General features: G+C 41.0%; 1 pseudogene; it reads left to right on the top strand.

Annotated features, from left to right (window-relative positions):
• Nucleotides 1-2,358: 2,358 nt before the first annotated feature.
• On the top strand, nt 2,359-2,477 carry LOC145398578 (5S ribosomal RNA; annotated as a pseudogene).
• The last annotated feature ends 6,047 nt before the right edge of the window (nt 2,478-8,524 follow it).

Below are 8,524 nucleotides of genomic sequence, written 5' to 3' on the forward strand. Positions count from 1 at the left end.
CAAGTTTCACTGTCTTCCTTGTTTCTTTTTGTAACCTAATCTCATGGAGTCTTTTACCCATAGTTTAACAAAGCAATGGACAAAACTATGACCAAAAATCTTAATACAGCGAATGCAATAGGAGGATATAAAAAATGGCTTTAAGAAAAGTGATGCAGGAAGCGAGATATCGTAACATTCACCAGATCAGAACTGTTTAGGAAGCAATCATGTCTAGCTAAGGAAAGGTGATGGGGAAAGTAGAAGAGATATCTGTAGATGCAAAGATGTCAAACTTATATGAGCGAATAGCTCAACGTTGACGGGTTGGGTACGTAGAAAGAGAATTTGACTTAACAGAGCAATAGTCTGGGGAAATGTAAATACCTGAAGCTTCGAGTCACTTGAAAGGAGTGCTCGAACAAGTAATACTAACGAATGACAGTGTTCGAAAATAAAGATATAGTGCATGGGCAAAATGAGTATGGAAAACTGGTACGTTGGGAGAAGGAGGAAAAAACATGCAGAAGCAATAGTCTTGATCGGAAGGTTACGTACCAAGGCATACCCACATGGGGCAGCTGTGACAAGAAGGATATTGAAGAATGCCGGTCTTGGACGAAGGAACTGAACTACAGATGAACATGAGCGTAAACAATTTGGCAGAACAAAAAGCCACAGACATTTGGTCGTGAGAAAGGAGAAAAAACTCGGGGTGCACAGATCCAGTATAAAGAGTGTCGTTGAACGGTAGAGGGAAGGGAATTAGTTGGACGAGATCGAAGGTGACTGCAGAAGAAACAGGAATATGGACCATGATAGTCGTAGAAAGAAAGGTAGCTTCTAATACAGGATGGTACAATTCTAGACTTGAGAATGGAGAAACAGGATCAAGACTAAAGTTAATGTGAGCCCACCCCAACACTAAACGAAGGTTTGACATCGGAACCAGAGCTAGGGTAACATTTCCCCCCACAGGACCTAACAGATGAATAAAATCCTCTGCTTGAAACATAAATGATTGGCGGGCCAAGGACAATGATTCAATGTGAAAGCTGATTTACAATATTTTTGTGACAATATTCAGTTTTTCAATGACATCTGAAAATATGTTTAGTTGGGTACCCATTTCATTCATATGCGTTACGGTATTACGTAGTAACTTGTGGTGAACATTCAGTACCTTATCTGGTGCTTGCAAAGCAGAAGCAAAGAGTTCTAATTTTTCATGATATGCTAACAAAGCAATTTGATGTTGCTAAGCCAAAAGCACCACCAAGGAATTTACCACAGAGATCAAAGAGGCCTCTCTTGACACATTAATATGATCATCCGACAAGGCCACTACGAGGCAGGGAGGCATTTAACCTAAGGAATTGCTTCTAAGTTCAGTCAAGTTTCCACTAAAGAGGTTCATACAGTAGAACCCCAAAAGATCCATTCACATGTTTGTTTACCTAGGAAGTGAGTAGCGACCAGCAAATTTTGGGAGTTCTTGTGTGACTGTCATCAAATTCAGAAGATCATAACGTACTGAGATGGTGTCCTCCGCTAATTAATTGCACCCATGGCTTTACCAGTGCCCCGGGGTTGAGGACCCCATCACTATCCTCATCACTCTGAGATGATTCGAACGCACATAATGCCAGCATGGCTGTACACACTCTCCACAGCATCTTACCTATAAAACGAATTCAGATTAATGTTGAAATCAGCTAAGTGGTCCTGACAGGAACGGAAACAAAAAACAGGTGGGCGAGTTGCTGAGCGAAGCTTTTGTCTGTGCCCATTAACAGGCAGAGTAGAAGGTGATGAAGGGGTAGCAAGGGCAGAAGGAAAAGGTGGAGGAGAAGGACACTAGGAAGAAGAAAAAATGCATCATTTTCCTGATTTTCCTCCCACTCCAAGTACCTGAGAGTTCCATTATGATCGTCTGTGTGAACCCATTTACTCCCAGGCGACAATAAGACTTTAACCTATTAACTGCTCTATACAGCCTGGGCTGTTCCGAGTGTGACTGCTCAATACGGCCCTGGCTGCGCAGGTGAATTTCGAATATAGTGCCATGGTGACCAAGGCGGACCCATGCAAGCATGTTTGAGCCTTCAAAACTTAAACCGAAACCGAAGCCGAAAAAGAAATCGAAAACCATACATTCCAATAGGGAATCAGACACTTTGATGTTCATCCATGGCTTTACCAAGGTAAATATTGAGCTAATATTTCGTTACTGCATACTTTGGCATGTGTTCTCTCAATTCCTAAGACAAAATTTAGCCTTTGGGAAATTTCATTTTTACCCCTATGTCTGCACACCACGGACACTTCCAAAAAACCGCCATGCACAGTTAACGGGTTAATATCAAATTTCCTACCGTTACGAGATGGCATACCACGTTGAGTACACCGCTTCCCGTCCGATCAGCGAAGTTAAGCAACGTTGGGTCTGGTTAGTACTTGGATGGGTGACCGCCTGGGAACACCAGATGCTGCTGGCATCCCTACGTGTGAAGTGGGGTTGGTGGAGGATTAGTGCCCCTCCCTGTAAAACAATTAACTCTAAGCCATTGGCCACCCTGTCTGGGATACATGGCGTCTGGCAATGAATGAATGAACGAGATATCATGCAGTGCGGGCCTGCAAATTTGGTATCTGTTTTACAACTACGTGTATACAAACGAGCAAACACGAATTCCCCAATATTAATGTTGATAGATGATGCAGACTTACGTTGGCGATGTATTATAACATCTTTAGATAATGTCAGATTAGTCATTATCTACTGGTGTATTTTCTGGAAGTCTGCCATTTTCACTTTCACATAATCATCCTAACTACAGAGTGGAAAAGATTTCGTTAATAGCATTGAATAGAACATTTTTTTTTTTTTTTTTTTTAAAAATATAAGACAAAGAATGGAGTTTCGCCAATGGATTTATTGATGGAAGTGATGACTGAGGCTTCAACTTGGGGTATCCATTCATCCCAACGGTGCACTGAGAACCAAAGTACTTCAAGCACTCCAGGACCTTTAGATCTGGCCTTTTGACAAGGCCACTGGAAACCAGATGGCTGGGTATGACATTTCATTTATTGATATTAAACTGCTTACAAAACCCAACAAGAAGACTATTGTTAAACTCTAAGCAATTATCAGTAATACCAGTGGATGGTGCAGTAAATGGACAAAAACATGATCAATGACAGCACATGCAATACTCTCAGTCCTGTATTGGAGAGCTACGAGAACACAGTAACGTGAGAAATGATCAATGGCCATAAACAAATACTCTCCACCAGACTCCGTAAGAGGCAATTTAACCCTTATCTGCCAGGGGTTTTCCGCCATCACCCTCACCTCTTTATGGGGAATTTCTGAGATTTTGGGAAAAATACCCTTATTCAAACCTTAATATCTGCCAACTATTATGACTAGAGAAAAAATTAAGTATACATATGACTCACCAACTTTTCCACTTTCAAATGAAAGTATCCTGAGGTCTCCAGGTGGACCTGTCGATGAGTAAGGATAAGTTAAGATGACTGGTTTCCCGTGTTTTGGCGGGTTAATCCGGTTGTGTGCCACTGCCAATGGCCTTGGACTCACTGGTTAGCATTGGCAGCATTGACCAGAGTGGTGATTGTAACACTGCTTGGCCTCTTAGAATATTCCAGTCATTTTTTCTACCTTTCTTTACTCACCGTCATAAGGATGAGTCATCACCCCTTCCATGTGGCTCCCCATAGGGTTTTCTGCCCGTTTCATAGCGCCACTATGGCCGGAAGATGTATGGGAAAAGAATAGCTCTTTACTTTCTGTACTCATTTCTTGCATCAATTTTAATAATTTCTTTCTACTGCAGCACTTATATTTGCGCTTGTCATCACGATTACGGGTAGGCCTAATTGCACTTTGAGAAGTAAATGCTCTGGCTGTTTCACGCAGTATGGTTAAGTATGTACAGAAATTGTGACTAGTTTATACTAATCAGGGGCAACATGAAAATATTACTAATGTATACACAACTTACATTTTTTTTTTTTACTTCACATCACAAATCCGCCATTACTCACATATTGAATTTTATTACCAGAGTAACGAGGGAAAAAAATTTAGTTATGGCCAACCAGGTCATTTTCTTTCTCTCCCATGCACATTTGGTTTTCTTTCATTGTACTAGATAGGATTACTCAAGGTATTTCCAATCATTATTTCACTTATAACCATAAACAGTAACACTTATTGCAATGCACTTGTAAAACCTATTACAAAACATAACACTTACAAGTAGATACAGTATAAGTTATAATATCATACATTTCACTTATGTAAAAAAAAAAAAAAAAAAAACACGTGCATACCTGTTTACTATTTTCAATTTCCCACACACCTGCTCAGTCACTGAGCCCTTTCCCCGGCAGTAAGGGCAGAACTTTCGCAGGGGTTGATTATGCAATCGGCCCTGCACATGGAGGGACAGAATCAGACAAGGAGGATTAGAAAGATATCACTCTACGCTCTACCAGTGCCATGTACAAAATGAGCCATGCATCAGTGGGGTTCCTTGGGTACCTACTGTACCTACCCTATGGTTGTCATAGAAAATGGTGGTGAATTCAAAGGTTGGCGGGGAGGTGCTTGCAGTATATCCTGTCAGCCGGCAGCACTCTGCTCCCTGATTCATGATGGCTATACACGTCAGCCGGTGGTTAGTGGTTAAGGAGGTCAATAGAAACAGTTTCTCGTGGACATGATGGAACTGGATATTCTGAGAGTGGAGCAGGTAATCCGGTTGACCCTTTATGAAAATTACAGGAAACACAGGTATACAGCAAACACTAATATCTTTATGCATATTATGCAAATAAAATGAAACAAGTGCTTGTCTCATACACCGACCTTTCCCGGAAGGGAGGCATGAGGTGTGTTATGGATGAGGTGAAGTACCATAGGTATTAAATCAGAGGGGCAAACAAGTTGACCCACCGCCTTGTTAGGTATGGCCCTACTGGTGAGGGAGGTCTTCCTATACATTGTATACAAAATGTTATTGTCTAATATGAGATCATCTACTGACACTGGCAGAGCAGGTAAGGTCGAAGCATTTCCTGACTCTAAGAAATCAATAGCCTTAGACCACAGAGGGTCTGTGCGCTGACAGTTATAAAAAACATCTGAGGTTAGAGTAGTACAAGGAACTTCATTTGTCTGACATGGTGAGACTACTGCGGTTACATGATGTGAAAGAGAATCTGCAGCTACTTTTGATTTACTAGGCATGTACTCAAAGGTGAGCTAAAATCTTGGATAGTAACTTATCATCGTGCTAGACGTCCGGTAAGGTTTCTTCCTCTGAATAAATCACAGAGTGGGAGATAATCTGTTTGTATATGTCATGGATATCCGTAGATTATGTCTCTGAAATGTTTGAGAGACAAACAACTGCTAAAGCCTCCCAATCACCAATCAATAACACTGTAGTTACGTTCCACGGCACTGAGACCACAACTAGCATGCACTATTACACGTTTCCTCTTAGCATGATCAATTTGCATCAATATCGCGCCTAGACTTGCCCCGGAAGCGTCTGTATAAAGAAGAAAATGTTTCTTATAATCAGGGAATGCCAGGACTGCGGCATTAATAAGTGTTGCCTTCAGTGTTTCATAGGCATGAGACTAGTCATTAGGCCAAACAAAACGTTCATTTTTCTTAAGTAATTTATTAAGAGGAGCGGCGATCCATGCATAATCTTCAATAACTTGCCAATTGTAGCCACTCATTCCAGGAAAACTCCTTACATCATCAGTACTAGTAGGTTCTGGGAAGTTTGAAACTGCCTTAACTTTCTCGTCTGTGGTATGAATTGTTTCAGCGCAAACCAAATGTCCAAGAAATATATTCTCTTACACAGACAGTTGCATTGATTGAGCTTAACCTTTAGCCCTGCCATTAGTAGGCGACCAAAAACTTGCTGTAGCAAGGCAAACTGTTTTGGCTCTGACTTACTCATTACAGTGATGTTATGGAGATAAACAAAAAGAGAATAACCGATCATACCAATGAATACACAATGAATAAGCCTCATGAATACATATGGAATATTAATTTCTAAAACCAATGGGAAGCCTTTTGAGATGACAGTAGCCAGAAGGGGTAGCGAATGTAGTTATAGGGTGAGACGACTATTCCATTTCTACTTGCCAGTAACCACTGACTAAGTCAAGGGAAGTGAGAGCAACGTTGTTCTAGCCAAGTGATTCCAGTAAATCTGTTAAGGCTGGTAATGGGAATCAATCGGGTACAGTGACCGAGTTTACTTTACAATAGTCAACTACGGGTCTAAATTCACCTCCTCTCTTGGGGACCAGGAAAAGCAGACTATTTCACGGACTGACGGAGTGTTCAGGTATGTCCTGACTTCACATATCCTGTGCTATCTCGTCAGTTTCTTTTCGTTAGCTATGGGGTAATCTATATGCTGGGATATACTGAGATTCAATTCAAGAGCATGCTTTATCATACTGGCCTTTCCCATAGGTTCACCAGGTATAGTCACAACGTCTCTATTGGTCTTCAAAAGATGTATTAATTGTTCTTGATACTAAGGGAGGTCTACGAATTAACTTGAAAGGTGAGTTCAGCCGAAGGAGTGTAGCTGAATCCGTAGATTTTTCAGTAGTATATTCACCAGGTAAATCATCGTCATCATCATCATCTACAATACTTACCAGTCTTAGAAAAAGATATATCCTGGCACACCTTTACACCCGGTGGGTACAGCAGGAAATAGGCAATCTTTGCACTATTTCTAAGTTTTAGTGGAACACTGATGAAATTTAGCTGGTAAAGATAATACAAATTATCCTCCAAAACGGAACACAATGCTGACTCATACGTTAAAACATTCACACAACACGTCTTAGGTAAGGTTAATGCACTCACTCCTTGTTTCACATGTAGAACACGGGCAGAGACTTTGGTGAATTTGTGCAGCAACAAGATTGTGCACGATTTTGTCACTGCTCGTTCCATCTCCTTGTGTTGCAAAATTTTATTCAAACTCTTTGATGTACTTAAATGGGACGTAGATGAGTCATCCATTGTGTCACTGTTAGAGTGGGTGTCATGAGATGCTGGTACTAAATTATGTTCATTACTCTCCACTGGTAGCTGTGGAGTTATTGTAGTCTGTGTCACCAAACTTACCTGTGAGGGCAAGATGTGGGCAGTTCATGACTCACACAAAATCGCTTCATTGTAAATACCACCACAAGCAGTTCAGTAGAATGTTGAGCCATGGTGTCAACACAAATCAAAACATCTGCAGGATACCGGAGTTTGTGACATAAAACTCAGCTGTGAAGGCTTTATTAATTCATCAAGTTCAATTTCAGAAGTTACCTTGCCTCTCACATAAAATTCTGAGCCGTCAACATCACACATACGGATGTCAGGCGGCTCAGGGATTGAAAACCGTTTGATCCTTCATTTAATACTGTTTAGGGAGGATTCAGATATTAAATTCACCATAGACACAGAGACCATAAAAAGTGATGTAGGGACTCTTCACAGTTATCTCAAATAGCTGCACCTACTGTAAGTCAGAGGACAAATCAGAATTTTATGTTGTTGTGGTGGATTCTGTTGGTTCTGGCGTGGGGTTTCCCCCGACTGTGTACTGGCAAGGGCACGGCATTCACTAGCGGAATGATAATGGCTTTTGTGATAAATATTGTAAATATTCCTGAATGATCGTGAAGGTGATCTACTATCACGCCTGTGTCCTCGTTCATCTCCTAGCCTCTTGTAACAATGAGCCACGCGATGACCTGTTCGTTTACAGCATCAAACAACTGTCTTAGTTCTTCTCGTAGATCTGGCACGGTCATGAGAGAAATTGCTTTCCTACGCAGGTCTTGCACGTGACATGACTGGTGAACGCGATGTGACGTATAGTCTGCTGAGTGGACGTGAGACATATCCTTGACCTTGCGACTGCCAAGACTATGGTGATGAGTGAGTAACTAGATGAACTAACTGTACGTACTGTTTGAGTAGATGATACCAAGTTTCTATTCTATCTTTACAGCCAACATGGTTATGTCATCCCTAGGAGAAAACTGAATTTGTAACTCAGCGTCTAATTCATCCTTGCTAAGACGATTTAGGAATCTGAGGTAACTACGTTACGATCCTACATTATTTAGTGTTATAGTGTTTCTTTTTTATTATCACCAGTTTCCGTCCACGGACTGTTTTGTATTGCCTCTGAGATTTCCATTCTATTGCTGCTGACACCGTTGTCGCATCTAGCAGCGTATTTGTTCCGGAGGGGTGAACTTATCCTGTCTCATGCTTTGCTATAATCTGAAAACGCTAGTCAAACATCTTGCTTTCGTGTGGTTACCAAAAAATTACACGAATTTGTTACAGCATTCATCAGAGGAAGTAAACTTCTCCATTGAATCTACACCTTCTAAGAGATCATACTCGGGAGCAATCATTATCTAATCAGATCCGAAGATTGACGATTATATATAT

Source organism: Coenobita brevimanus, chromosome 45 (assembly GCF_032717465.1).
Source record: "Coenobita brevimanus isolate Jiangsu-jjx chromosome 45, ASM3271746v2, whole genome shotgun sequence".
Classification (NCBI taxonomy): domain Eukaryota; kingdom Metazoa; phylum Arthropoda; class Malacostraca; order Decapoda; family Coenobitidae; genus Coenobita; species Coenobita brevimanus.